The sequence below is a fragment of the Doryrhamphus excisus genome, chromosome 5 (assembly GCF_030265055.1).
Source record: "Doryrhamphus excisus isolate RoL2022-K1 chromosome 5, RoL_Dexc_1.0, whole genome shotgun sequence".
Classification (NCBI taxonomy): Eukaryota; Metazoa; Chordata; class Actinopteri; order Syngnathiformes; family Syngnathidae; genus Doryrhamphus; species Doryrhamphus excisus.
The window spans coordinates 27003131-27025636 of record NC_080470.1 but is presented as its reverse complement, the minus strand read 5'-3'; the positions used below and the strand labels follow the sequence as shown (position 1 = coordinate 27025636).

The following is a 22506-nucleotide window of genomic DNA, read 5'->3' as shown; positions in this document are numbered from 1 at the left end:
CATTTGTTGCCGCCATGCTGTTTACCTTGTGGTGGAGTACTGTTGGTTATGAGGGCCGGGGTGTTGTCCTTTCACGGCCCGCATTCTCTACACTGGAGGTCTGAATTTTGGGTAGAGGATAATGGGGTCCACTGTCCCCATTGATCTGCTTCTTGCAGTCTCGGTGGCCGAGAGGTTTGTTGCCACTCTGCTTTGACATGCTGTTTTCTTTACCTCTCCTCGGTCTTTCAGCGGCCTTGTCGAGGGTGTTTCACAGGTGGGTGGGTGGTGTGATGTTGGATATGGGGGCCAGTGGGTTGTAGCCCTTTTGTTGTTCCTGGAGCACATAAAGAAGAGTGGCCAGTACGGGGGGTCGAGCCCATGACCTTGGCGTTATGAGCACCACACGCTGACCAACTGAGCTAACCGGGATAGCGGCAGAGAGCTGCTGGAATGACAAGGCGCTACGAAACGCGTATCGGGCGAGCCTCAGCGTCTGGGTGACCGGCTGCGTCATCCGCTTTGGCGGGCCGACTTCAGGTGGAAGGTACGATATCCTGGGCGGGGGAAGCTTCTCCTACCACAGCATTAATTGACTCTGGGGCGGACGAGAACTTCATTGATAGCGGACTGGTCAGTTCTCTCAACATTCCTACTGTTGAGCTTGTCCCCCACAAGAATGTCCGCTCGCTAGATGAACATCACCTGGCATGCATTACGCATCAGACGTGCGCCATATCCTTGGTGCTGTCGGGTAACCACCACAAGGTCACAATTTTTTTTCTTATGCCCTCTCGCTCAGCTCTGTTAGTACTCGGCCTCCCCTGGCATCCCGTGCGTGTGTTGTGATTGTGATGTTTTGTCATTCAGCGCCACTTTGCAGCAGCACATCCACTCGACAATTTAATTTGTTCTCCGACAGCGTTTACCAATGTGGCATTGGTGGTTCAGTGGTAGAATTCTCGCTTGCCAAGCGGGAGGCCCGGGTCCGATTCCCGGCCAATGCAGTATATCTCAGCTTGTACCTTTCTTTAGAGCTCATGTTGAAAAAGTACAAAGGCTCTTTTCCTGCGAAAGGGCAGTATTCAGAATGACACCTGAAACGTAACAGACCGGACCACCGGAGAGTTAAGGTGGACAGCACTTAGTGAAACCTGACTGCAGTCATGCTGTTGTAGTCTCTGTCGCGCAATTGGTCAGCGCGTTTGGCTGTTAACTGAGAGGTTGGTGGTTCGAGCCCACCCAGGGACTCTCAATTCACACATTTGTTGGACTTTGGACTCCCTCCCTTGTATGAACATTTTTCCCCATTGGCGAACTGTTTTTGTGTTGGTGCCAGATGCACTGCTGGCACTGTGGCTAAGCTGGTCAAAGTGCCTGTCTAGTAAACAGGAGATCCTGGGTTCAAAGCCCAGCAGTGCCTGGGTGCTTGGTCAGTGAAACTTTGGCAGCTGATTTGTGAACCATGTACTTCTTTTTGTCACTTGCCCTTCAAGAACGAATTGACGTTGCATCCACAGCTGACGTGATTGTTGTGGATCCCATTACGCCAGAAGGTGCTTGAATCCAAAGAGTATGACATTTTTGATGTGTTGTCATTCAGCGCCACTTTGCAGAGGCTCATCCACTTGACAGTTGAATTTTTTTTCTCTTACAGTGTGTCCCCACGTGGCATTGGTGGTTCAGTGGTAGAATTCTCACTTGCCAAGCGGGGGCCGCGCGCGTGTTGTCGACATTTGCTGCCAGCCAATCAGGATGCGACACAGACGTCAGACAAGCAAAGAGACTCGCCTGCCACGCGGGCATGATTACCATTACCATCTATCAGGGATGGCAACTGAATTAAGAATCAATGCCAGAAACCTGCCACAGGATTTCAGATAATGTTTTGATGCAGACTGGTCATGATGCCTCTGATTCGTTCAATTAATTAATTAAAATTAATTAAACCACTACCTGTGAAATCTGCTTGAAAATATTATCTTTTGCAAAAGCGCCAGCCAGGATTATAGATTAAGAGACGACGGAATGCTTTTATGTTAAAAGGAATCAAGTCAAACCCCATCAACTGGTAAGCAGGGGCCCTTAAGAGAAGACACTGTATACTGTTGTGATTTTTTGACAGACATGTCTAGTAAACAGGAGATCCTGGGTTCAAATCCCAGCAGTGCCTTCTCTGTGTTTCAGCAGCTCCTATGCTGTTATTTAAAAGAAATGTTGTTCTTCTTCTGTTGAATAAAGACCCATCATTTCTGATGTCACATGTAGTATACATGTCACATGTACTACAATGCTCCCTACAAAGACAATACCCTTGTGTATTTGGACATTTGCAGGTTTAAGAAAACAGACCACATTGGAAAGTCGATGCAGGGGCGTAGGGAGCCGTCTTTGTTTTTGACAAAGAAGAACCCTGCCGCGAGGGGGGAAGATGATGGTCGGATGTGACCGGCAGCGAGGGAGGTGGAGATGTACTCCTCGAGAGCACAGTGTTCGGGTTGAGAGATATTGTACAAGCGTGATGCGGGGAGTGGTGACCCGGGAAGCAAATCAATGGCGCAGTCATAGGAAGGGTCATGGCCCGGTCTTTGCGGAACACGTCACTAATGGAATGATACTCCCCCGGAACCAGGGACAGGTCAGGGCGGTCAATGGTGGTTAAGCCGACAGGGGGCGCGGGGGGTAAGGCGGCACGAAGACAACGGCTGTGACAATATGCACTCCAGTTGGAAATAGTTAAAGTCTTCCAATCAAAGTTAGGACCGTGCTGGCGAAGCCAGGGGAGCCCAAGTACTAACGGCGCTGAGCGAGAGGGCATAAGAAAAAATTTAGTGACCTCTTGGTGGTTACCCGACAGTAGTAAGGATAAGGTGCATGTCTGATGCGTAATACAAGCCAGGTGGCGCCCATCAAGCGAGCGGACATTCTTGTGGTGGACAAGTTCGACTGTGGGAATTTTAAGAGAACTGACCAGTCCGCTATCGATGAAGTTCTCATCTGCCCCGGAGTCAATTAATGCAGTGATGGGAGAAGCTCCCCCCGCCCATGATATCGTACCTTCGACCTGAAGTCGACCCACCAGGGAGGATGACGTCGCCGGTGTGGTAGGAGCGGGGAGTGCCAGCAGCTGGGGAATATCCCCGGTGGAGGATGAGCGTTGACGTGATGGGCGTACCGGGCAGCGGGAAATCATATGTGTGGGGCTCCTGCAGTACAGGCACAGCCGCAGGCGTAGACGGCGACTCCTCTCCGCCGACGAAAGGCGGCTGGCTCCCAGCTGCATGGGGACGACGCCCCTGACGTCGTCAGACGGCGCTCCGCCACTAGAGGAGGGAGGAAGGAGCGGAGCCGGAAGAGCCCCGGGAGGTGGAGGTTGGAGCCGGCGTGTTGGTATGAGAGGCTCCGCCCTCCGCTGCGCGGTGCGCTCCCGCAGCCGGTTGTCAAGGCTAATGGATAGCAAGATTAGCTCCTCCAGCGTCTGCGTCTCATCCCGAGCGGCCAACTCGTCCTGCACACGTTGGCTGAGGCTCGCCCGGTACGCGCTTCGCAGCGCCTTGTCATTCCAGCCGCTCTCTGCCGCCAGGATACGGAAGGAGATTGAGTGGTCGGCCACTGACGCGCCGTCCTGCCGAATCACGAGGAGGCGGCTGCCTGCCTCTCTCTCTCTCACCGGATGGTCAAATACGCTCCGGAGTTCCGCGATGAACAGAGGTAGGCTGGCGCATAGTTCTGGTTTCACCTCACACACCGACATCGCCCAGCTTGCCGCACGTCCCGCTAGCAAGCTGAGCATGTACTCCACCTTGGCTGCTTCCGTGGCATATGTGTGAGGCTGTTGTGCAAAAATGAGGGAGCACTGGTGGATGACCAACCGGCATTGTCCGAAATCCCCTTCGTACCTCATGGGGTGGGGGATACTGGGCTCCCGGGGGAAGTAGTTGGGAGACAACGCGCCAGCTGCGCTTCCGGCGGCATGTGGAAGAGGATCTGGCGTGGAGGTAGCGGGCCTGCTTGACAGCTGCGCGTGTAGCTCCCTAACGAGTGTGGTTAGCTCGTTAAGGGTTTGCTCGTGATGGCTTATTCGCTGGCCGTGGGCTCTGAGGGCTTGTCGCACCCCGTCGTCCTCTGCGGGATCCATACCTGACTCGGCTATTCTGTGACGAGTTGGCGATAGGAACCGGGTTCGGATCCCAGGATGCAGAGGACACCGTGTTCAGTTGCACTTCAAGTCTTTTAATTGGCTTACGTGACAACGAGGGGGTAACCAAGGACAACGGCATGTAAAAGGAACGAAAAGATGCCGCGGGTAAAAACCAGGAAATCAAAGTACTAACAGGGATCGAGGGGGCCACAGGGCGTGCAGCAGGAGTAGTCCACGTCGACTGGAGGGCACCCGGGATAGTCATGTAACCAGAAGGTCAGACGCGAGAGCATATGGCGTGGAGACCAGAACAATAGCCGAGTACCCTCCAGTCGCCACAGGTGGGTATAAATGGGGGAAATGGAATGAGGAACAGCTGTGGCACGTCCTGTGGCTCCTCCCAAGGTGGGAGTGGAGAAATCTAAAAGGGACAACAGAATTAGTAAGCAATATAAACAAGGAACAAGACTATACCACCTAAGCTACCGAATCATAGTTCAGGTGGAGCGTGACAAACTCGACAAAATTGTAGGTATCTTTCACATAAGCCAAATGTTTGTTGGAGAGTGGGTTAAGATAGAAGTCAATAAATATAGCCGTACCATATGTTTCACTACCACAATCCGATACAATTGGTCTACCCGGGGGATGTGGTGTGGGGGATTCCAAGTCTCGGGTTTTGATGGATTTTTGATAGATGAGTTCTTTGATGATTTTTCGAACTAGGGGTATCGTTTGTGTATACATGGGTTGTGTAAGTTTTTTATAAGTGGGGTCCCCTGATTGTCTTTGTCCTTCCCAGACGTACTGTTCTCTGCTAAGAATTACTATAGATGATCCCTTGTCCACTGGTTTGATAACTATGGAGCTATCCCTATTCAATTCCTTTAGTGCGGCTCTTTCCCTTTTGGTTAGGTTATCCTTTTCCTCAGGTTTTTGTTCGGCTAGTTCCCTATCTTTTCTAATTAGGGTGTGTAGGGCGGGGGAGATTGTGTTACAGGGGGGGAGGGGGGCAAATCGAGGGGGGATGGAACTTTGGCTATGCGCTTTTTTCTTCTTCTTCTCTACCGAAAAATTCAATAAGTCTAAGCCGTCTATGATATTCTTGCACATCCCAAAGTAGTCTTTTGTGTTTTTCCAATTTATAATTCTTGTTTTCTGATTGAGTAGGTATAAAAGGTAGGCCTTTTGGATAACAGGCATTGCTTCAGCAGTGGACGTGGTCTGGGTATGCAGTCTGGGTCTGTGTGGAACAGATTGTCCTGCAGAAGCGGGATGGACGGTAGTCTATCCTCAATATACTCATTGAGGGTCCTCAGTAGGCATTAGTATGGTGAGTGGTTAACTAATGGGATGAAAACTGCCGCCTCCAGGAAGACCCGCTTGGCCTCTTTCCAAAGGGCCTGCAACTGCCTGGAGGTGGTCTCTTTGAATTTCTGAGTTCTACTGTTGATCCCGAAGGACAACACCAGTTTTTCCACGCTTGTCCTCAAGGAGATTTGTTGTTTATTTTGCGTGCGACCGAGTTGGTGGCGGTGCAGGGGACAGCGTTCCTCAAAATCCCTCCGTCATCGATCATGTCCACCATGATGTCCCCATGAGTCAAGTGTGGTCCCGCGGCATTACCTATGGAGACACGATTGGCTTGATGAACCATTTCAGATACATTCAATCCTGAAAAATGACACATAAATATGTGAATGACTGCCTTGGCGAGTAGCGCCTCGGCTACTCCTAAAGGTGGCCCCGCGGAAAGCTGTCAACCTGCAGATCTGGGAAGTCATGTGGTGGGAACCGGGACACGTTAGAATCTCCCAGGATGACAAATTTCTTCCACACGGTAAGTTTCCGGTCGACCATTTTCCTGGTGGTGTTCCAATGTCGCTGGACCAGTTGCTTTTGGCTCCCGCCAATTGAGCCGGACATGGAGCTGTCGAAACTGATGTCCGCCAGCAGCTCTTCCCATTGGCCTTCTTTTTCCACAGGTGATTTCGTTGGCGGCGTGGAAGTCAGCAGTGGGGTGTCGTCAAGTAAGTTCTCTGACTCCCAACGGCAGAGGGCCTCTGTTGCCGGGGAGGGGGCCGGGTCCATGGGGGAAACCACTTCCCCTCGCGCCATCAGGTCCAGGTGCAGGGACAGCTGGTCCCCGTACTCGTCGGGTTCCTCTTGTTGGCAAGTAATGCAACACGAACCACGTCTGCAGTTGTCGGGAAAGGGTCCTCTTGTTTATTTAATACAGCACTTATATAGACCTCATGAACAATAACGATGACGTGGATTTCCAGAATTCAGTCCCTATCTGGTCATGCCTCCTGACTGGACCTAAGTATTTTGGCAGAACATCTTGGACTCCAAACATCCGAAAACATCTTGTGTAACAATCAGGTCAGGTTGGCCTCCCCAAGTCACGTAGCCCTCTTAAGTTCAACTAGAGTTTACCAAGAAGAAAAGTCATATGCAATGTGCAAAAGAGTAGTCATTTTACAATATATTCCCCCCTTATGGGGGTACCAAACTCCCAAAACAACAAATAATGTCTCTTGGTCCAGTCTTGGCCCCTTGGCACGTTACCATTTCCGAAGAGAATTCACATATGACATTCAAGGGGATCTCGCTGCCCTCCTGGAACATGGGCCTGGGGAAGGGGAAGTGTTGTGGTCTGGGATTCAAGGCCCAGGGCGAGAGCAGAATTGGTTAAGAGCAATGTTTCTGCTCACATTTTCACCGCCCAGAGGATTATTGTGCCTCTGTACAAACGGTGTTGGCCATCTTCAGTCCCTTTCTTCGACCACCCGCCGATGGTCAGCACGATGTCATCTGGAGGGACCCTTTGTAATGAGGGGCTCCTTTCGTCGAGATGAGGTGGTGACTTGCCACATCACATGTAGGAGGAGGGCGGTCCTCCGGAATGGTTCAGTCGGCGGGTTCCCTTGGTTGGCGCCAACTTCGCTGGAACATTCCCTTCCTAACTCTGACCCTATGCTTACTATTTGAGTGTCTGGTGACTATTGCAATTTATGAGTTACATAAATAACATATCCACTACACCCTTTAATATATAAATGGAATCTAACTGCAAAACAAATCTAAACAAAACACACCTTTGTGTCTATAGTGAGCGTGTAAAGTCCTTAATGCTCTAAAGTACTGTATAAGGCAACTGGAATAGTGAGTGACTGATATACTCCTAACATAGTAAGTAGTGCTGAACAACTGAACCAGTACACGTGTTACTACTGATTGACTGGTATTACCCACACTTATTAACTGTAAGTGAGTGCAGTCCCGTCAAGTCCCTTGCCCTTCTAGATCAGTCCTGTCCATGGCATGGCGGTTTCTCAAGCAATATCAGCATAGTTCGTGGAGAGGACTCGCATAGTGACTTAAAGATGGTGATGTTCAGCTCAAGGTCCGGCTCCCTTGCCAATCATAGCAACAGTCATACCTCATGGCTCATCGAGTCCTCTGAGTCAGTGCCATCATCCTCACGATCGTCCGGATTGGGAAATAGGTAAGGCTGCTCAACCACCTTATAGGGTCCCAATCGTCTTGGCTCGTGCCACTTTCGCCTGTACACTTTGATGTACACCTGGTTGCCTGGCACCACCAAGTCACCTTTGTCGACTCAGGAACCCTTTTTTCTCCTGCACATAGATAGCTCCATGTATGGCAGTTAACATATTTTATATAGTCAATTCATTTTGCAACTGCTCAAGTGGGGGCCCTTTATAAGGCCCTCTCAAATGCAGTGCTGGCATGGGTCGACCCGTAAGCATCTCATGCGGTGTTAGATGTGTAATTCTGTTAGTTTGCATGCGATAGCTCATTAATGCAATTGTTAGTGCATCCGCACAATTTAACTTTGCGCTAGCACAGATTTTACTGAGCTTGGCTTTGAGTGTCCCATTTACTCGTTCTACCATTCCCTGGGACTGGGGATGATAGACAAACCCGAACCTTTGTTTTATTCGCAGTTGTTGTACAATATGGTTTGGGTTTGGGTTTGGGTTAGGGTTAGGCTAACCCTACTTTTTGCACGAACGCCGGACCATTGTCTGAACTTATTTCTGATGGTTAGGATGAACTTTTTATAATACAATTTATACACGATCTCTCGTACCATTGGCATTGTCTGCCGAACAATTGGATTTTGTAGTTTTCTATATCTTTGATCGTTCAGCTGTCGATAAACCTCTTGGGTGTACTGTTCTCGTCCCAAAATCACCACTGCGCTCTCTTTATCTGCTGGTTTGATTACGATTTGTCTGTTTGTTCTTAATTCTTTTAAAGCTTTGGCCTCGGCCCTGGAAATGTTCATCTTTTCGCGTCTTGCCCGCATGATTTGGGTGAACGCTTCCAAATCCTGAACCACGGACCTTTAAATCTTAATTCTCGCACTCGCCCAACTGAGCGATTTCAGCTGCAAAGGTGGTGTTCCACTTTTTCAGTAGAGGCTAAAAGAGGGGCCAGGGTGAAGCTGTGTTTCTGCCACATGTGTTGCTGTGTACCTGGCCCAGTGTGTTCTCATCTTGGGTTGGTATGTCCCCATGCTGGTAATGTGGGGTTGACTCTTCTCCACCTGAACCGGGACTTGAACCCTGGACAATCAGATTAAAAGTCTGATGCTCTACCAACTGAGCTATCCAGGGCCTTGATGAATGAGGACAACTCACAAGGCAAAATCTTCTGGCATACTGTACTTGACCTTGCAGAGATGAAGAAGCCCCTGTCCCGAAATGGCCACCTCCAAGATCGACAGAGGTCTTAAACTGACCACATGGACAAGCCTAATATCTTCTGGACAAAAAGAGTTAATGGTCAGACAAGACAAAGGTTGAGCCAATCACCTGAACATTAAACTTTTGATCTGAGTGTCCGGGATTCAAGTCCCTGTTCAGGTGACCAGGTGGCCACGAGCCCTCCAACTAATGCACCTGCAGTTTAAGGCTATGTTCTGGATTATCAGTGTTTCGCCAGGAGTAAAATTGGGTCGAGCGAGAAGTCCTTTCAGGCAAGAAAACAACAAAAAGCAACACACACCAGCCGTGACTCAGACAAAACACGGAGCGCCGTCTGATGACGTCGGGAGTGTCGTCCCCATGCAACTGGGAGCCAGTCGCCTTTCGTCAGTGGAGAGGAGTCACCGTCAACACCTGTGGCTGTGCCTGTACTGTGGGAGTCCTACACACAATTTCCCGCTGTCCAGTTCGCCCAGCACGCCAACGCTCTTCCTCCACCAGGGATATTCCCCAGCTGCTGGCACTGCCCGCTCCAACCACACCGGCTGCGTCATCCGCTTTGGTGGGCCGACTTCTGGTGGAAGGTACGATATCCTGGGCGGGGGAAGCTTCTCCTACCACAGCATTAATTGACTCTGGGGCGGACGAGAACTTCATTGATAGCGGACTGGTCAGTTCTCTCAACATTCCTACTGTTGAGCTTGTCCCCCACAAGAATGTCTGCTTGCTAGATGAACATCACCTGGCATGCATTACGCATCAGACGTGTGCCACATCCTTGGTGCTGCCGGGTAACCACCACAAGGTCACAATTTTTTTTCTTATGCACTCTCGCTCAGCTCTGTTAGTACTCGGCCTCCCCTGGCATCCCGTGCGTCATTCAGCGCCACTTTGCAGAGGCACATCCACTCGACAATTTAATTTGTTCTCCGACAGTGTTTCCCAATGTGGCATTGGTGGTTCAGTGGTAGAATTCTCGCTTGCCAAGCGGGAGGCCCGGGTCCGATTCCCGGCCAATGCAGTATATCTCAGCTTGTACCTTTCTTTAGAGCTCATGTTGAAAAAGTACAAAGGCTCTTTTCCTGCGAAAGGGCAGTATTCAGAATGACACCTGAAACGTAACAGACCGGACCACCGGAGAGTTAAGGTGGACAGCACTTAGTGAAACCTGACTGCAGTCATGCTGTTGTAGTCTCTGTCGCGCAATTGGTCAGCGCGTTTGGCTGTTAACTGAGAGGTTGGTGGTTCGAGCCCACCCAGGGACTCTCAATTCACACATTTGTTGGACTTTGGACTCCCTCCCTTGTATGAACATTTTTCCCCATTGGCGAACTGTTTTTGTGTTGGTGCCAGATGCACTGCTGGCACTGTGGCTAAGCTGGTCAAAGTGCCTGTCTAGTAAACAGGAGATCCTGGGTTCAAATCCCAGCAGTGCCTGGGTGCTTGGTCAGTGAAACTTTGGCAGCTGATTTGTGAACCATGTACTTCTTTTTGTAACCTGCCCTTCAAGAACGAATTGACGTTGCATCCACAGCTGACGTGATTGTTGTGGATCCCATTACGCCAGAAGGTGCTTGAATCGAAAGAGTATGACATTGTGATGTGTTGTCATTCAGCGCCACTTTGCAGAGGCTCATCCACTTGACAGTTGAATTTTTTTTCTCTTACAGTGTGTCCCCACGTGGCATTGGTGGTTCAGTGGTAGAATTCTCACTTGCCAAGCGGGGGCCGCGCGCGTGTTGTTGACATTTGCTGCCAGCCAATCAGGATGCGACACAGACGTCAGACAAGCAAAGAGACTCGCCTGCCACGCGGGCATGATTACCATTACCATCTATCAGGGATGGCAACTGAATTAAGAATCAATGCCAGAAACCTGCCACATGATTTCAGATAATGTTTTGATGCAGACTGGTCATGATGCCTCTGATTCATTCAATTAATTAATTAATTAATTAAAATTAATTAAACCACTACCTGTGATAGAATAGTTAGTAATGGAGTTAGTAGTGAATAACTAACAATGCTTGTGGGGATTTTTTTGGTGTTGGACATCTTTCAGATAAATAAACATGCAAACTGACCCGGGAACATCATGGCTGTTCCTGGCAAATGAACATAACAGGAGGGTTAAGATGACTACACTTCCAAAGTTCTCAGCTATGACTGAACCTCTCGCTCCTTTGTTCCCTGAGAAACTAGGTTGGGTGTGGAATTGATCAAACATCAAGAAGACCACATCAATTCAAAAAAATTAAAAAGTGATATCGTGGCAGAAAAATGCCCGGTTAGCTCAGTCGGGAGAGCATGAGACTCTTAATCTCAGGGTCGTGGGTTCGAGCCCCACATTGGGCGGTTCAGCTCTTTTGGTGATACATCTTAAAGATTTCTTTCCTGTGGAAAATTCTGCAACATGCGGAAAACATTTCATTCGAAGTACACAAAAACAAATCCCATTCTTGTAGGACCACAAATGGTAGAGCGCTCACTTCGCATGTGAGATGAAGTGGAATCGATGTCAGTTATGTCAGTCAGGATTTGGTCAAGGTTGTTGTGTGGTTTTGGCATGGATAAGGCTATGTATCTAAATTTAGGAGGAGTCCATGGTCTGTAAACATACTGAGGTACTCCCACTGCTGTTGCGGAACTTGCGGGACCTTGCAAATTTCCCCACTGAGGGACGAATAAAGGCATATCTTATCTTCTACCATAGGGTAGGCTTTTGGCAAGAAGTAGGATTCTTAATCCTACTTCTTGCCATTCTTAATGCTTTCCCAAGTTCCAACATTTCCTTGGGAGCGAGTTTGATAACCGAGCCCACCCAGGGACTCTCAATTCACACGTGTTGGACTTTGGACTCCCTCCCTTGTATGAACATTTTTCCCCATTGGCGAACTGTTTTTTTGTGTTGGTGCCAGATGCACAGCTGGTGCTGTGGCTAAGCTGGTCAAAGTGCCTGTCTCGCACTGTATCTTCAATTTAATTATTGAGAATGGCGTTTACCCACAGTCCTGGAAGATCGCAAAGGTGCTTGGTCGAAAAGGTTTACTTAAACAAGTTATTCAGGGAAGGGGCCTACCTTGACCGCCTGAACAGGGACTTGAACCCTGGACCCTCAGATTAAATGTCTGATGCTCTACCAACTGAGCTATCCAGGCCTTTATGGAATGCGGACAACTCACAAGGTAAAATCTTCTGGCATACTGTACTTGACCTTGCAGAGATGAGAGCTTCTTCTCTGGCTCTCAACAAAGGCGGTCGCATCTTTCCCCTCTCCTCCCTATCCCCTATCTTCCCTGCTTTGTTGTTCCCTGTCCATCCTGTCGATGTAGTTTGACTTGATTCTTTGTCACGCAGTCTGAAATTGGCAAACTGAGAAATTCTGATTGAGTGACCAATGCAGTCTGTCTATTTTAATACATTTCGTCTCAACTCATGTTGAAAAAGGACAGAGCCATTTCCCTGAGAGCACAAGACCCCTGGATTGTACCCAAAAATACTTTGCGTTCATCAAAGAGTAAAGCTGGTGTCCTGGTTTGCAATGCCTCGATTGTTACACCAGAAGGTGCGAGTCACATCCAAAACAAAGGGCATGCTGGACGCATAGCATGCGTTAGTATGGCTTCAACTGAACAGAAGTTGGCAGCGTGTGCGTCTCTGTGGCGCAATCGGTCAGCGCGCTCGGCTGTTAACCGGGAGGCTGGTGGTTCGAGCCCACCCAGGGACGTTCTCTGGCTGTCACCAGTGTCACTGTTCATTCATGTTTGCGCTCCACTCTTGCACAGCACTTGTGTGGTTCCCAATTGGCAAACTGCGTGTCAATGACTTTTCAAAAGCACATTCCAGCTTCCATGGTCTAACACATTTGATCAGAAGTTAGGTTGATCAAGTCACAGATTTCAGTTTGTTTCTGCACAGGTCTGGTGAAACACAGAAGCTCTGCTTGAAAATATTATCTTTTGCAAAAGCGCCAGCCAGGATTATAGATTAAGAGACGACGGAATGCTTTTATGTTAAAAGGAATCAAGTCAAACCCCATCAACTGGTAAGCAGGGGCCCTTAAGAGAAGACACTGTATACTGTTGTGATTTTTTGACAGACATGTCTAGTAAACAGGAGATCCTGGGTTCAAATCCCAGCAGTGCCTTCTCTGTGTTTCAGCAGCTCCTATGCTGTTATTTAAAAGAAATGTTGTTCTTCTTCTGTTGAATAAAGACCCATCATTTCTGATGTCATATGTAGTATACATGTCACATGTACTACAATGCTCCCTACAAAGACAATACCCTTGTGTATTTGGACATTTGCAGGTTTAAGAAAACAGACCACATTAGCCAAATATCTTCTGGACAAAAGAGTGGTCAGACAAGACAAAGTTTGAGCCAGTCACCTGAACATTAGACTTTTGATCTGAGTGTCCGGGATTCAAGTCCCTGTTCAGGTGACCAGTGATAGGGTCTGAGGTCCACTTGCAAACGCCTCCTTTTTGCCCACAAAATACAAGGGCAACAGGACAATCCCTTGGTACTTTATGGAAACAATGTGAGGTGCCTGGCTTTTAACTAGAAGTGGAAAGACTTGTGTAGCCCCTCACACAAACCATGTGTCTTCCTCCCATGCACATGTTGCCAGCTGATCCTTGACATCAGCAAAAATTTGGTTCTAGGACAATGAGGTCACCTGCCCCCATTGGTCTTTTCCAAGGAGTCACGGTGGCCGAGAGGTTAAGGCGTTGGACTCGAAATCCAATGGGGTTTCCCCGCACAGGTTGGAATCCTGTCTGTGACGCTTTGGCTGGGCATTTGTTGCCGCCATGCTGTTTACCTTGTGGTGGAGTACTGTTGGTTATGAGGGCCGGGGTGTTGTCCTTTCACGGCCCGCATTCTCTACACTGGAGGTCTGAATTTTGGGTAGAGGATAATGGGGTCCACTGTCCCCATTGATCTGCTTCTTGCAGTCTCGGTGGCCGAGAGGTTTGTTGCCACTCTGCTTTGACATGCTGTTTTCTTTACCTCTCCTCGGTCTTTCAGCGGCCTTGTCGAGGGTGTTTCACAGGTGGGTGGGTGGTGTGATGTTGGATATGGGGGCCAGTGGGTTGTAGCCCTTTTGTTGTTCCTGGAGCACATAAAGAAGAGTGGCCAGTACGGGGGGTCGAGCCCATGACCTTGGCGTTATGAGCACCACACGCTGACCAACTGAGCTAACCGGGATAGCGGCAGAGAGCTGCTGGAATGACAAGGCGCTACGAAACGCGTATCGGGCGAGCCTCAGCGTCTGGGTGACCGGCTGCGTCATCCGCTTTGGCGGGCCGACTTCAGGTGGAAGGTACGATATCCTGGGCGGGGGAAGCTTCTCCTACCACAGCATTAATTGACTCTGGGGCGGACGAGAACTTCATTGATAGCGGACTGGTCAGTTCTCTCAACATTCCTACTGTTGAGCTTGTCCCCCACAAGAATGTCCGCTCGCTAGATGAACATCACCTGGCATGCATTACGCATCAGACGTGCGCCATATCCTTGGTGCTGTCGGGTAACCACCACAAGGTCACAATTTTTTTTCTTATGCCCTCTCGCTCAGCTCTGTTAGTACTCGGCCTCCCCTGGCATCCCGTGCGTGTGTTGTGATTGTGATGTTTTGTCATTCAGCGCCACTTTGCAGCAGCACATCCACTCGACAATTTAATTTGTTCTCCGACAGCGTTTACCAATGTGGCATTGGTGGTTCAGTGGTAGAATTCTCGCTTGCCAAGCGGGAGGCCCGGGTCCGATTCCCGGCCAATGCAGTATATCTCAGCTTGTACCTTTCTTTAGAGCTCATGTTGAAAAAGTACAAAGGCTCTTTTCCTGCGAAAGGGCAGTATTCAGAATGACACCTGAAACGTAACAGACCGGACCACCGGAGAGTTAAGGTGGACAGCACTTAGTGAAACCTGACTGCAGTCATGCTGTTGTAGTCTCTGTCGCGCAATTGGTCAGCGCGTTTGGCTGTTAACTGAGAGGTTGGTGGTTCGAGCCCACCCAGGGACTCTCAATTCACACATTTGTTGGACTTTGGACTCCCTCCCTTGTATGAACATTTTTCCCCATTGGCGAACTGTTTTTGTGTTGGTGCCAGATGCACTGCTGGCACTGTGGCTAAGCTGGTCAAAGTGCCTGTCTAGTAAACAGGAGATCCTGGGTTCAAAGCCCAGCAGTGCCTGGGTGCTTGGTCAGTGAAACTTTGGCAGCTGATTTGTGAACCATGTACTTCTTTTTGTCACTTGCCCTTCAAGAACGAATTGACGTTGCATCCACAGCTGACGTGATTGTTGTGGATCCCATTACGCCAGAAGGTGCTTGAATCCAAAGAGTATGACATTTTTGATGTGTTGTCATTCAGCGCCACTTTGCAGAGGCTCATCCACTTGACAGTTGAATTTTTTTTCTCTTACAGTGTGTCCCCACGTGGCATTGGTGGTTCAGTGGTAGAATTCTCACTTGCCAAGCGGGGGCCGCGCGCGTGTTGTCGACATTTGCTGCCAGCCAATCAGGATGCGACACAGACGTCAGACAAGCAAAGAGACTCGCCTGCCACGCGGGCATGATTACCATTACCATCTATCAGGGATGGCAACTGAATTAAGAATCAATGCCAGAAACCTGCCACAGGATTTCAGATAATGTTTTGATGCAGACTGGTCATGATGCCTCTGATTCGTTCAATTAATTAATTAAAATTAATTAAACCACTACCTGTGAGAGGTAAGGTACACCATTGCTCTAAACATTGATAGAATAGTTAGTAATGGAGTTAGTAGTGAATAACTAACAATGCTTGTGGGGATTTTTTTGGTGTTGGACATCTTTCAGATAAATAAACATGCAAACTGACCCGGGAACATCATGGCTGTTCCTGGCAAATGAACATAACAGGAGGGTTAAGATGACTACACTTCCAAAGTTCTCAGCTATGACTGAACCTCTCGCTCCTTTGTTCCCTGAGAAACTAGGTTGGGTGTGGAATTGATCAAACATCAAGAAGACCACATCAATTCAAAAAAATTAAAAAGTGATATCGTGGCAGAAAAATGCCCGGTTAGCTCAGTCGGGAGAGCATGAGACTCTTAATCTCAGGGTCGTGGGTTCGAGCCCCACATTGGGCGGTTCAGCTCTTTTGGTGATACATCTTAAAGATTTCTTTCCTGTGGAAAATTCTGCAACATGCGGAACACATTTCATTCGAAGTACACAAAAACAAATCCCATTCTTGTAGGACCACAAATGGTAGAGCGCTCACTTCGCATGTGAGATGAAGTGGAATCGATGTCAGTTATGTCAGTCAGGATTTGGTCAAGGTTGTTGTGTGGTTTTGGCATGGATAAGGCTATGTATCTAAATTTAGGAGGAGTCCATGGTCTGTAAACATACTGAGGTACTCCCACTGCTGTTGCGGAACTTGCGGGACCTTGCAAATTTCCCCACTGAGGGACGAATAAAGGCATATCTTATCTTCTACCATAGGGTAGGCTTTTGGCAAGAAGTAGGATTCTTAATCCTACTTCTTGCCATTCTTAATGCTTTCCCAAGTTCCAACATTTCCTTGGGAGCGAGTTTGATAACCGAGCCCACCCAGGGACTCTCAATTCACACGTGTTGGACTTTGGACTCCCTCCCTTGTATGAACATTTTTCCCCATTGGCGAACTGTTTTTTTGTGTTGGTGCCAGATGCACAGCTGGCGCTGTGGCTAAGCTGGTCAAGGTGCCTGTCTCGCACTGTATCTTCAATTTAATTATTGAGAATGGCGTTTACCCACAGTCCTGGAAGATCGCAAAGGTGCTTGGTCGAAAAGGTTTACTTAAACAAGTTATTCAGGGAAGGGGCCTACCTTGACCGCCTGAACAGGGACTTGAACCCTGGACCCTCAGATTAAAAGTCTGATGCTCTACCAACTGAGCTATCCAGGCCTTTATGGAATGCGGACAACTCACAAGGTAAAATCTTCTGGCATACTGTACTTGACCTTGCAGAGATGAGAGCTTCTTCTCTGGCTCTCAACAAAGGCGGTCGCATCTTTCCCCTCTCCTCCCTATCCCCTATCTTCCCTGCTTTGTTGTTCCCTGTCCATCCTGTCGATGTAGTTTGACTTGATTCTTTGTCACGCAGTCTGAAATTGGCAAACTGAGAAATTCTGATTGAGTGACCAATGCAGTCTGTCTATTTTAATACATTTCGTCTCAACTCATGTTGAAAAAGGACAGAGCCATTTCCCTGAGAGCACAAGACCCCTGGATTGTACCCAAAAATACTTTGCGTTCATCAAAGAGTAAAGCTGGTGTCCTGGTTTGCAATGCCTCGATTGTTACACCAGAAGGTGCGAGTCACATCCAAAACAAAGGGCATGCTGGACGCATAGCATGCGTTAGTATGGCTTCAACTGAACAGAAGTTGGCAGCGTGTGCGTCTCTGTGGCGCAATCGGTCAGCGCGCTCGGCTGTTAACCGGGAGGCTGGTGGTTCGAGCCCACCCAGGGACGTTCTCTGGATGTCACCAGTGTCACTGTTCATTCATGTTTGCGCTCCACTCTTGCACAGCACTTGTGTGGTTCCCAATTGGCAAACTGCGTGTCAATGACTTTTCAAAAGCACATTCCAGCTTCCATGGTCTAACACATTTGATCAGAAGTTAGGTTGATCAAGTCACAGATTTCAGTTTGTTTCTGCACAGGTCTGGTGAAACACAGAAGCTCTGCTTGAAAATATTATCTTTTGCAAAAGCGCCAGCCAGGATTATAGATTAAGAGACGACGGAATGCTTTTATGTTAAAAGGAATCAAGTCAAACCCCATCAACTGGTAAGCAGGGGCCCTTAAGAGAAGACACTGTATACTGTTGTGATTTTTTGACAGACATGTCTAGTAAACAGGAGATCCTGGGTTCAAATCCCAGCAGTGCCTTCTCTGTGTTTCAGCAGCTCCTATGCTGTTATTTAAAAGAAATGTTGTTCTTCTTCTGTTGAATAAAGACCCATCATTTCTGATGTCATATGTAGTATACATGTCACATGTACTACAATGCTCCCTACAAAGACAATACCCTTGTGTATTTGGACATTTGCAGGTTTAAGAAAACAGACCACATTAGCCAAATATCTTCTGGACAAAAGAGTGGTCAGACAAGACAAAGTTTGAGCCAGTCACCTGAACATTAGACTTTTGATCTGAGTGTCCGGGATTCAAGTCCCTGTTCAGGTGACCAGTGATAGGGTCTGAGGTCCACTTGCAAACGCCTCCTTTTTGCCCACAAAATACAAGGGCAACAGGACAATCCCTTGGTACTTTATGGAAACAATGTGAGGTGCCTGGCTTTTAACTAGAAGTGGAAAGACTTGTGTAGCCCCTCACACAAACCATGTGTCTTCCTCCCATGCACATGTTGCCAGCTGATCCTTGACATCAGCAAAAATTTGGTTCTAGGACAATGGGGTCACCTGCCCCCATTGGTCTTTTCCAAGGAGTCACGGTGGCCGAGAGGTTAAGGCGTTGGACTCGAAATCCAATGGGGTTTCCCCGCACAGGTTGGAATCCTGTCTGTGACGCTTTGGCTGGGCATTTGTTGCCGCCATGCTGTTTACCTTGTGGTGGAGTACTGTTGGTTATGAGGGCCGGGGTGTTGTCCTTTCACGGCCCGCATTCTCTACACTGGAGGTCTGAATTTTGGGTAGAGGATAATGGGGTCCACTGTCCCCATTGATCTGCTTCTTGCAGTCTCGGTGGCCGAGAGGTTTGTTGCCACTCTGCTTTGACATGCTGTTTTCTTTACCTCTCCTCGGTCTTTCAGCGGCCTTGTCGAGGGTGTTTCACAGGTGGGTGGGTGGTGTGATGTTGGATATGGGGGCCAGTGGGTTGTAGCCCTTTTGTTGTTCCTGGAGCACATAAAGAAGAGTGGCCAGTACGGGGGGTCGAGCCCATGACCTTGGCGTTATGAGCACCACACGCTGACCAACTGAGCTAACCGGGATAGCGGCAGAGAGCTGCTGGAATGACAAGGCGCTACGAAACGCGTATCGGGCGAGCCTCAGCGTCTGGGTGACCGGCTGCGTCATCCGCTTTGGCGGGCCGACTTCAGGTGGAAGGTACGATATCCTGGGCGGGGGAAGCTTCTCCTACCACAGCATTAATTGACTCTGGGGCGGACGAGAACTTCATTGATAGCGGACTGGTCAGTTCTCTCAACATTCCTACTGTTGAGCTTGTCCCCCACAAGAATGTCCGCTCGCTAGATGAACATCACCTGGCATGCATTACGCATCAGACGTGCGCCATATCCTTGGTGCTGTCGGGTAACCACCACAAGGTCACAATTTTTTTTCTTATGCCCTCTCGCTCAGCTCTGTTAGTACTCGGCCTCCCCTGGCATCCCGTGCGTGTGTTGTGATTGTGATGTTTTGTCATTCAGCGCCACTTTGCAGCAGCACATCCACTCGACAATTTAATTTGTTCTCCGACAGCGTTTACCAATGTGGCATTGGTGGTTCAGTGGTAGAATTCTCGCTTGCCAAGCGGGAGGCCCGGGTCCGATTCCCGGCCAATGCAGTATATCTCAGCTTGTACCTTTCTTTAGAGCTCATGTTGAAAAAGTACAAAGGCTCTTTTCCTGCGAAAGGGCAGTATTCAGAATGACACCTGAAACGTAACAGACCGGACCACCGGAGAGTTAAGGTGGACAGCACTTAGTGAAACCTGACTGCAGTCATGCTGTTGTAGTCTCTGTCGCGCAATTGGTCAGCGCGTTTGGCTGTTAACTGAGAGGTTGGTGGTTCGAGCCCACCCAGGGACTCTCAATTCACACATTTGTTGGACTTTGGACTCCCTCCCTTGTATGAACATTTTTCCCCATTGGCGAACTGTTTTTGTGTTGGTGCCAGATGCACTGCTGGCACTGTGGCTAAGCTGGTCAAAGTGCCTGTCTAGTAAACAGGAGATCCTGGGTTCAAAGCCCAGCAGTGCCTGGGTGCTTGGTCAGTGAAACTTTGGCAGCTGATTTGTGAACCATGTACTTCTTTTTGTCACTTGCCCTTCAAGAACGAATTGACGTTGCATCCACAGCTGACGTGATTGTTGTGGATCCCATTACGCCAGAAGGTGCTTGAATCCAAAGAGTATGACATTTTTGATGTGTTGTCATTCAGCGCCACTTTGCAGAGGCTCATCCACTTGACAGTTGAATTTTTTTTCTCTTACAGTGTGTCCCCACGTGGCATTGGTGGTTCAGTGGTAGAATTCTCACTTGCCAAGCGGGGGCCGCGCGCGTGTTGTCGACATTTGCTGCCAGCCAATCAGGATGCGACACAGACGTCAGACAAGCAAAGAGACTCGCCTGCCACGCGGGCATGATTACCATTACCATCTATCAGGGATGGCAACTGAATTAAGAATCAATGCCAGAAACCTGCCACAGGATTTCAGATAATGTTTTGATGCAGACTGGTCATGATGCCTCTGATTCGTTCAATTAATTAATTAAAATTAATTAAACCACTACCTGTGAGAGGTAAGGTACACCATTGCTCTAAACATTGATAGAATAGTTAGTAATGGAGTTAGTAGTGAATAACTAACAATGCTTGTGGGGATTTTTTTGGTGTTGGACATCTTTCAGATAAATAAACATGCAAACTGACCCGGGAACATCATGGCTGTTCCTGGCAAATGAACATAACAGGAGGGTTAAGATGACTACACTTCCAAAGTTCTCAGCTATGACTGAACCTCTCGCTCCTTTGTTCCCTGAGAAACTAGGTTGGGTGTGGAATTGATCAAACATCAAGAAGACCACATCAATTCAAAAAAATTAAAAAGTGATATCGTGGCAGAAAAATGCCCGGTTAGCTCAGTCGGGAGAGCATGAGACTCTTAATCTCAGGGTCGTGGGTTCGAGCCCCACATTGGGCGGTTCAGCTCTTTTGGTGATACATCTTAAAGATTTCTTTCCTGTGGAAAATTCTGCAACATGCGGAACACATTTCATTCGAAGTACACAAAAACAAATCCCATTCTTGTAGGACCACAAATGGTAGAGCGCTCACTTCGCATGTGAGATGAAGTGGAATCGATGTCAGTTATGTCAGTCAGGATTTGGTCAAGGTTGTTGTGTGGTTTTGGCATGGATAAGGCTATGTATCTAAATTTAGGAGGAGTCCATGGTCTGTAAACATACTGAGGTACTCCCACTGCTGTTGCGGAACTTGCGGGACCTTGCAAATTTCCCCACTGAGGGACGAATAAAGGCATATCTTATCTTCTACCATAGGGTAGGCTTTTGGCAAGAAGTAGGATTCTTAATCCTACTTCTTGCCATTCTTAATGCTTTCCCAAGTTCCAACATTTCCTTGGGAGCGAGTTTGATAACCGAGCCCACCCAGGGACTCTCAATTCACACGTGTTGGACTTTGGACTCCCTCCCTTGTATGAACATTTTTCCCCATTGGCGAACTGTTTTTTTGTGTTGGTGCCAGATGCACAGCTGGCGCTGTGGCTAAGCTGGTCAAGGTGCCTGTCTCGCACTGTATCTTCAATTTAATTATTGAGAATGGCGTTTACCCACAGTCCTGGAAGATCGCAAAGGTGCTTGGTCGAAAAGGTTTACTTAAACAAGTTTTTCAGGGAAGGGGCCTACCTTGACCGCCTGAACAGGGACTTGAACCCTGGACCCTCAGATTAAAAGTCTGATGCTCTACCAACTGAGCTATCCAGGCCTTTATGGAATGCGGACAACTCACAAGGTAAAATCTTCTGGCATACTGTACTTGACCTTGCAGAGATGAGAGCTTCTTCTCTGGCTCTCAACAAAGGCGGTCGCATCTTTCCCCTCTCCTCCCTATCCCCTATCTTCCCTGCTTTGTTGTTCCCTGTCCATCCTGTCGATGTAGTTTGACTTGATTCTTTGTCACGCAGTCTGAAATTGGCAAACTGAGAAATTCTGATTGAGTGACCAATGCAGTCTGTCTATTTTAATACATTTCGTCTCAACTCATGTTGAAAAAGGACAGAGCCATTTCCCTGAGAGCACAAGACCCCTGGATTGTACCCAAAAATACTTTGCGTTCATCAAAGAGTAAAGCTGGTGTCCTGGTTTGCAATGCCTCGATTGTTACACCAGAAGGTGCGAGTCACATCCAAAACAAAGGGCATGCTGGACGCATAGCATGCGTTAGTATGGCTTCAACTGAACAGAAGTTGGCAGCGTGTGCGTCTCTGTGGCGCAATCGGTCAGCGCGCTCGGCTGTTAACCGGGAGGCTGGTGGTTCGAGCCCACCCAGGGACGTTCTCTGGATGTCACCAGTGTCACTGTTCATTCATGTTTGCGCTCCACTCTTGCACAGCACTTGTGTGGTTCCCAATTGGCAAACTGCGTGTCAATGACTTTTCAAAAGCACATTCCAGCTTCCATGGTCTAACACATTTGATCAGAAGTTAGGTTGATCAAGTCACAGATTTCAGTTTGTTTCTGCACAGGTCTGGTGAAACACAGAAGCTCTGCTTGAAAATATTATCTTTTGCAAAAGCGCCAGCCAGGATTATAGATTAAGAGACGACGGAATGCTTTTATGTTAAAAGGAATCAAGTCAAACCCCATCAACTGGTAAGCAGGGGCCCTTAAGAGAAG

The 22506-nt window shown here is 48.4% G+C and overlaps 23 non-coding genes across 23 annotated transcripts; 20 read left to right on the top strand and 3 right to left on the bottom strand.

The window, feature by feature from the left end:
* The first annotated feature begins 915 nt into the window (after positions 1-915).
* Positions 916-986, top strand: trnag-gcc (transfer RNA glycine (anticodon GCC)). Its single transcript has one exon. It is a non-coding gene; the product is annotated as a tRNA-Gly (tRNA).
* A 170-nt stretch (positions 987-1156) lies between these two features.
* trnan-guu (transfer RNA asparagine (anticodon GUU)) lies at positions 1157-1230 on the top strand. The gene has a single exon. It is a non-coding gene; the product is annotated as a tRNA-Asn (tRNA).
* A 98-nt stretch (positions 1231-1328) lies between these two features.
* On the top strand, positions 1329-1402 carry trnat-agu (transfer RNA threonine (anticodon AGU)). Its single transcript has one exon. It is a non-coding gene; the product is annotated as a tRNA-Thr (tRNA).
* An 8407-nt stretch (positions 1403-9809) lies between these two features.
* trnag-gcc (transfer RNA glycine (anticodon GCC)) lies at positions 9810-9880 on the top strand. Its single transcript has one exon. It is a non-coding gene; the product is annotated as a tRNA-Gly (tRNA).
* A 170-nt stretch (positions 9881-10050) lies between these two features.
* On the top strand, positions 10051-10124 carry trnan-guu (transfer RNA asparagine (anticodon GUU)). Its single transcript has one exon. It is a non-coding gene; the product is annotated as a tRNA-Asn (tRNA).
* Positions 10125-10222: 98 nt separating this feature from the next.
* trnat-agu (transfer RNA threonine (anticodon AGU)) lies at positions 10223-10296 on the top strand. The gene has a single exon. It is a non-coding gene; the product is annotated as a tRNA-Thr (tRNA).
* An 845-nt stretch (positions 10297-11141) lies between these two features.
* trnak-cuu (transfer RNA lysine (anticodon CUU)) lies at positions 11142-11214 on the top strand. The gene has a single exon. It is a non-coding gene; the product is annotated as a tRNA-Lys (tRNA).
* A 730-nt stretch (positions 11215-11944) lies between these two features.
* trnak-uuu (transfer RNA lysine (anticodon UUU)) lies at positions 11945-12017 on the bottom strand. Its single transcript has one exon. It is a non-coding gene; the product is annotated as a tRNA-Lys (tRNA).
* Positions 12018-12512: 495 nt separating this feature from the next.
* On the top strand, positions 12513-12586 carry trnan-guu (transfer RNA asparagine (anticodon GUU)). The gene has a single exon. It is a non-coding gene; the product is annotated as a tRNA-Asn (tRNA).
* Positions 12587-13565: 979 nt separating this feature from the next.
* Positions 13566-13647, top strand: trnas-cga (transfer RNA serine (anticodon CGA)). Its single transcript has one exon. It is a non-coding gene; the product is annotated as a tRNA-Ser (tRNA).
* A 926-nt stretch (positions 13648-14573) lies between these two features.
* Positions 14574-14644, top strand: trnag-gcc (transfer RNA glycine (anticodon GCC)). The gene has a single exon. It is a non-coding gene; the product is annotated as a tRNA-Gly (tRNA).
* Positions 14645-14814: 170 nt separating this feature from the next.
* On the top strand, positions 14815-14888 carry trnan-guu (transfer RNA asparagine (anticodon GUU)). Its single transcript has one exon. It is a non-coding gene; the product is annotated as a tRNA-Asn (tRNA).
* A 98-nt stretch (positions 14889-14986) lies between these two features.
* Positions 14987-15060, top strand: trnat-agu (transfer RNA threonine (anticodon AGU)). The gene has a single exon. It is a non-coding gene; the product is annotated as a tRNA-Thr (tRNA).
* An 870-nt stretch (positions 15061-15930) lies between these two features.
* Positions 15931-16003, top strand: trnak-cuu (transfer RNA lysine (anticodon CUU)). The gene has a single exon. It is a non-coding gene; the product is annotated as a tRNA-Lys (tRNA).
* A 730-nt stretch (positions 16004-16733) lies between these two features.
* Positions 16734-16806, bottom strand: trnak-uuu (transfer RNA lysine (anticodon UUU)). Its single transcript has one exon. It is a non-coding gene; the product is annotated as a tRNA-Lys (tRNA).
* A 495-nt stretch (positions 16807-17301) lies between these two features.
* On the top strand, positions 17302-17375 carry trnan-guu (transfer RNA asparagine (anticodon GUU)). Its single transcript has one exon. It is a non-coding gene; the product is annotated as a tRNA-Asn (tRNA).
* A 979-nt stretch (positions 17376-18354) lies between these two features.
* On the top strand, positions 18355-18436 carry trnas-cga (transfer RNA serine (anticodon CGA)). Its single transcript has one exon. It is a non-coding gene; the product is annotated as a tRNA-Ser (tRNA).
* A 926-nt stretch (positions 18437-19362) lies between these two features.
* trnag-gcc (transfer RNA glycine (anticodon GCC)) lies at positions 19363-19433 on the top strand. The gene has a single exon. It is a non-coding gene; the product is annotated as a tRNA-Gly (tRNA).
* A 170-nt stretch (positions 19434-19603) lies between these two features.
* trnan-guu (transfer RNA asparagine (anticodon GUU)) lies at positions 19604-19677 on the top strand. The gene has a single exon. It is a non-coding gene; the product is annotated as a tRNA-Asn (tRNA).
* Positions 19678-19775: 98 nt separating this feature from the next.
* Positions 19776-19849, top strand: trnat-agu (transfer RNA threonine (anticodon AGU)). The gene has a single exon. It is a non-coding gene; the product is annotated as a tRNA-Thr (tRNA).
* Positions 19850-20719: 870 nt separating this feature from the next.
* trnak-cuu (transfer RNA lysine (anticodon CUU)) lies at positions 20720-20792 on the top strand. Its single transcript has one exon. It is a non-coding gene; the product is annotated as a tRNA-Lys (tRNA).
* A 730-nt stretch (positions 20793-21522) lies between these two features.
* Positions 21523-21595, bottom strand: trnak-uuu (transfer RNA lysine (anticodon UUU)). The gene has a single exon. It is a non-coding gene; the product is annotated as a tRNA-Lys (tRNA).
* A 495-nt stretch (positions 21596-22090) lies between these two features.
* Positions 22091-22164, top strand: trnan-guu (transfer RNA asparagine (anticodon GUU)). Its single transcript has one exon. It is a non-coding gene; the product is annotated as a tRNA-Asn (tRNA).
* The last annotated feature ends 342 nt before the right edge of the window (positions 22165-22506 follow it).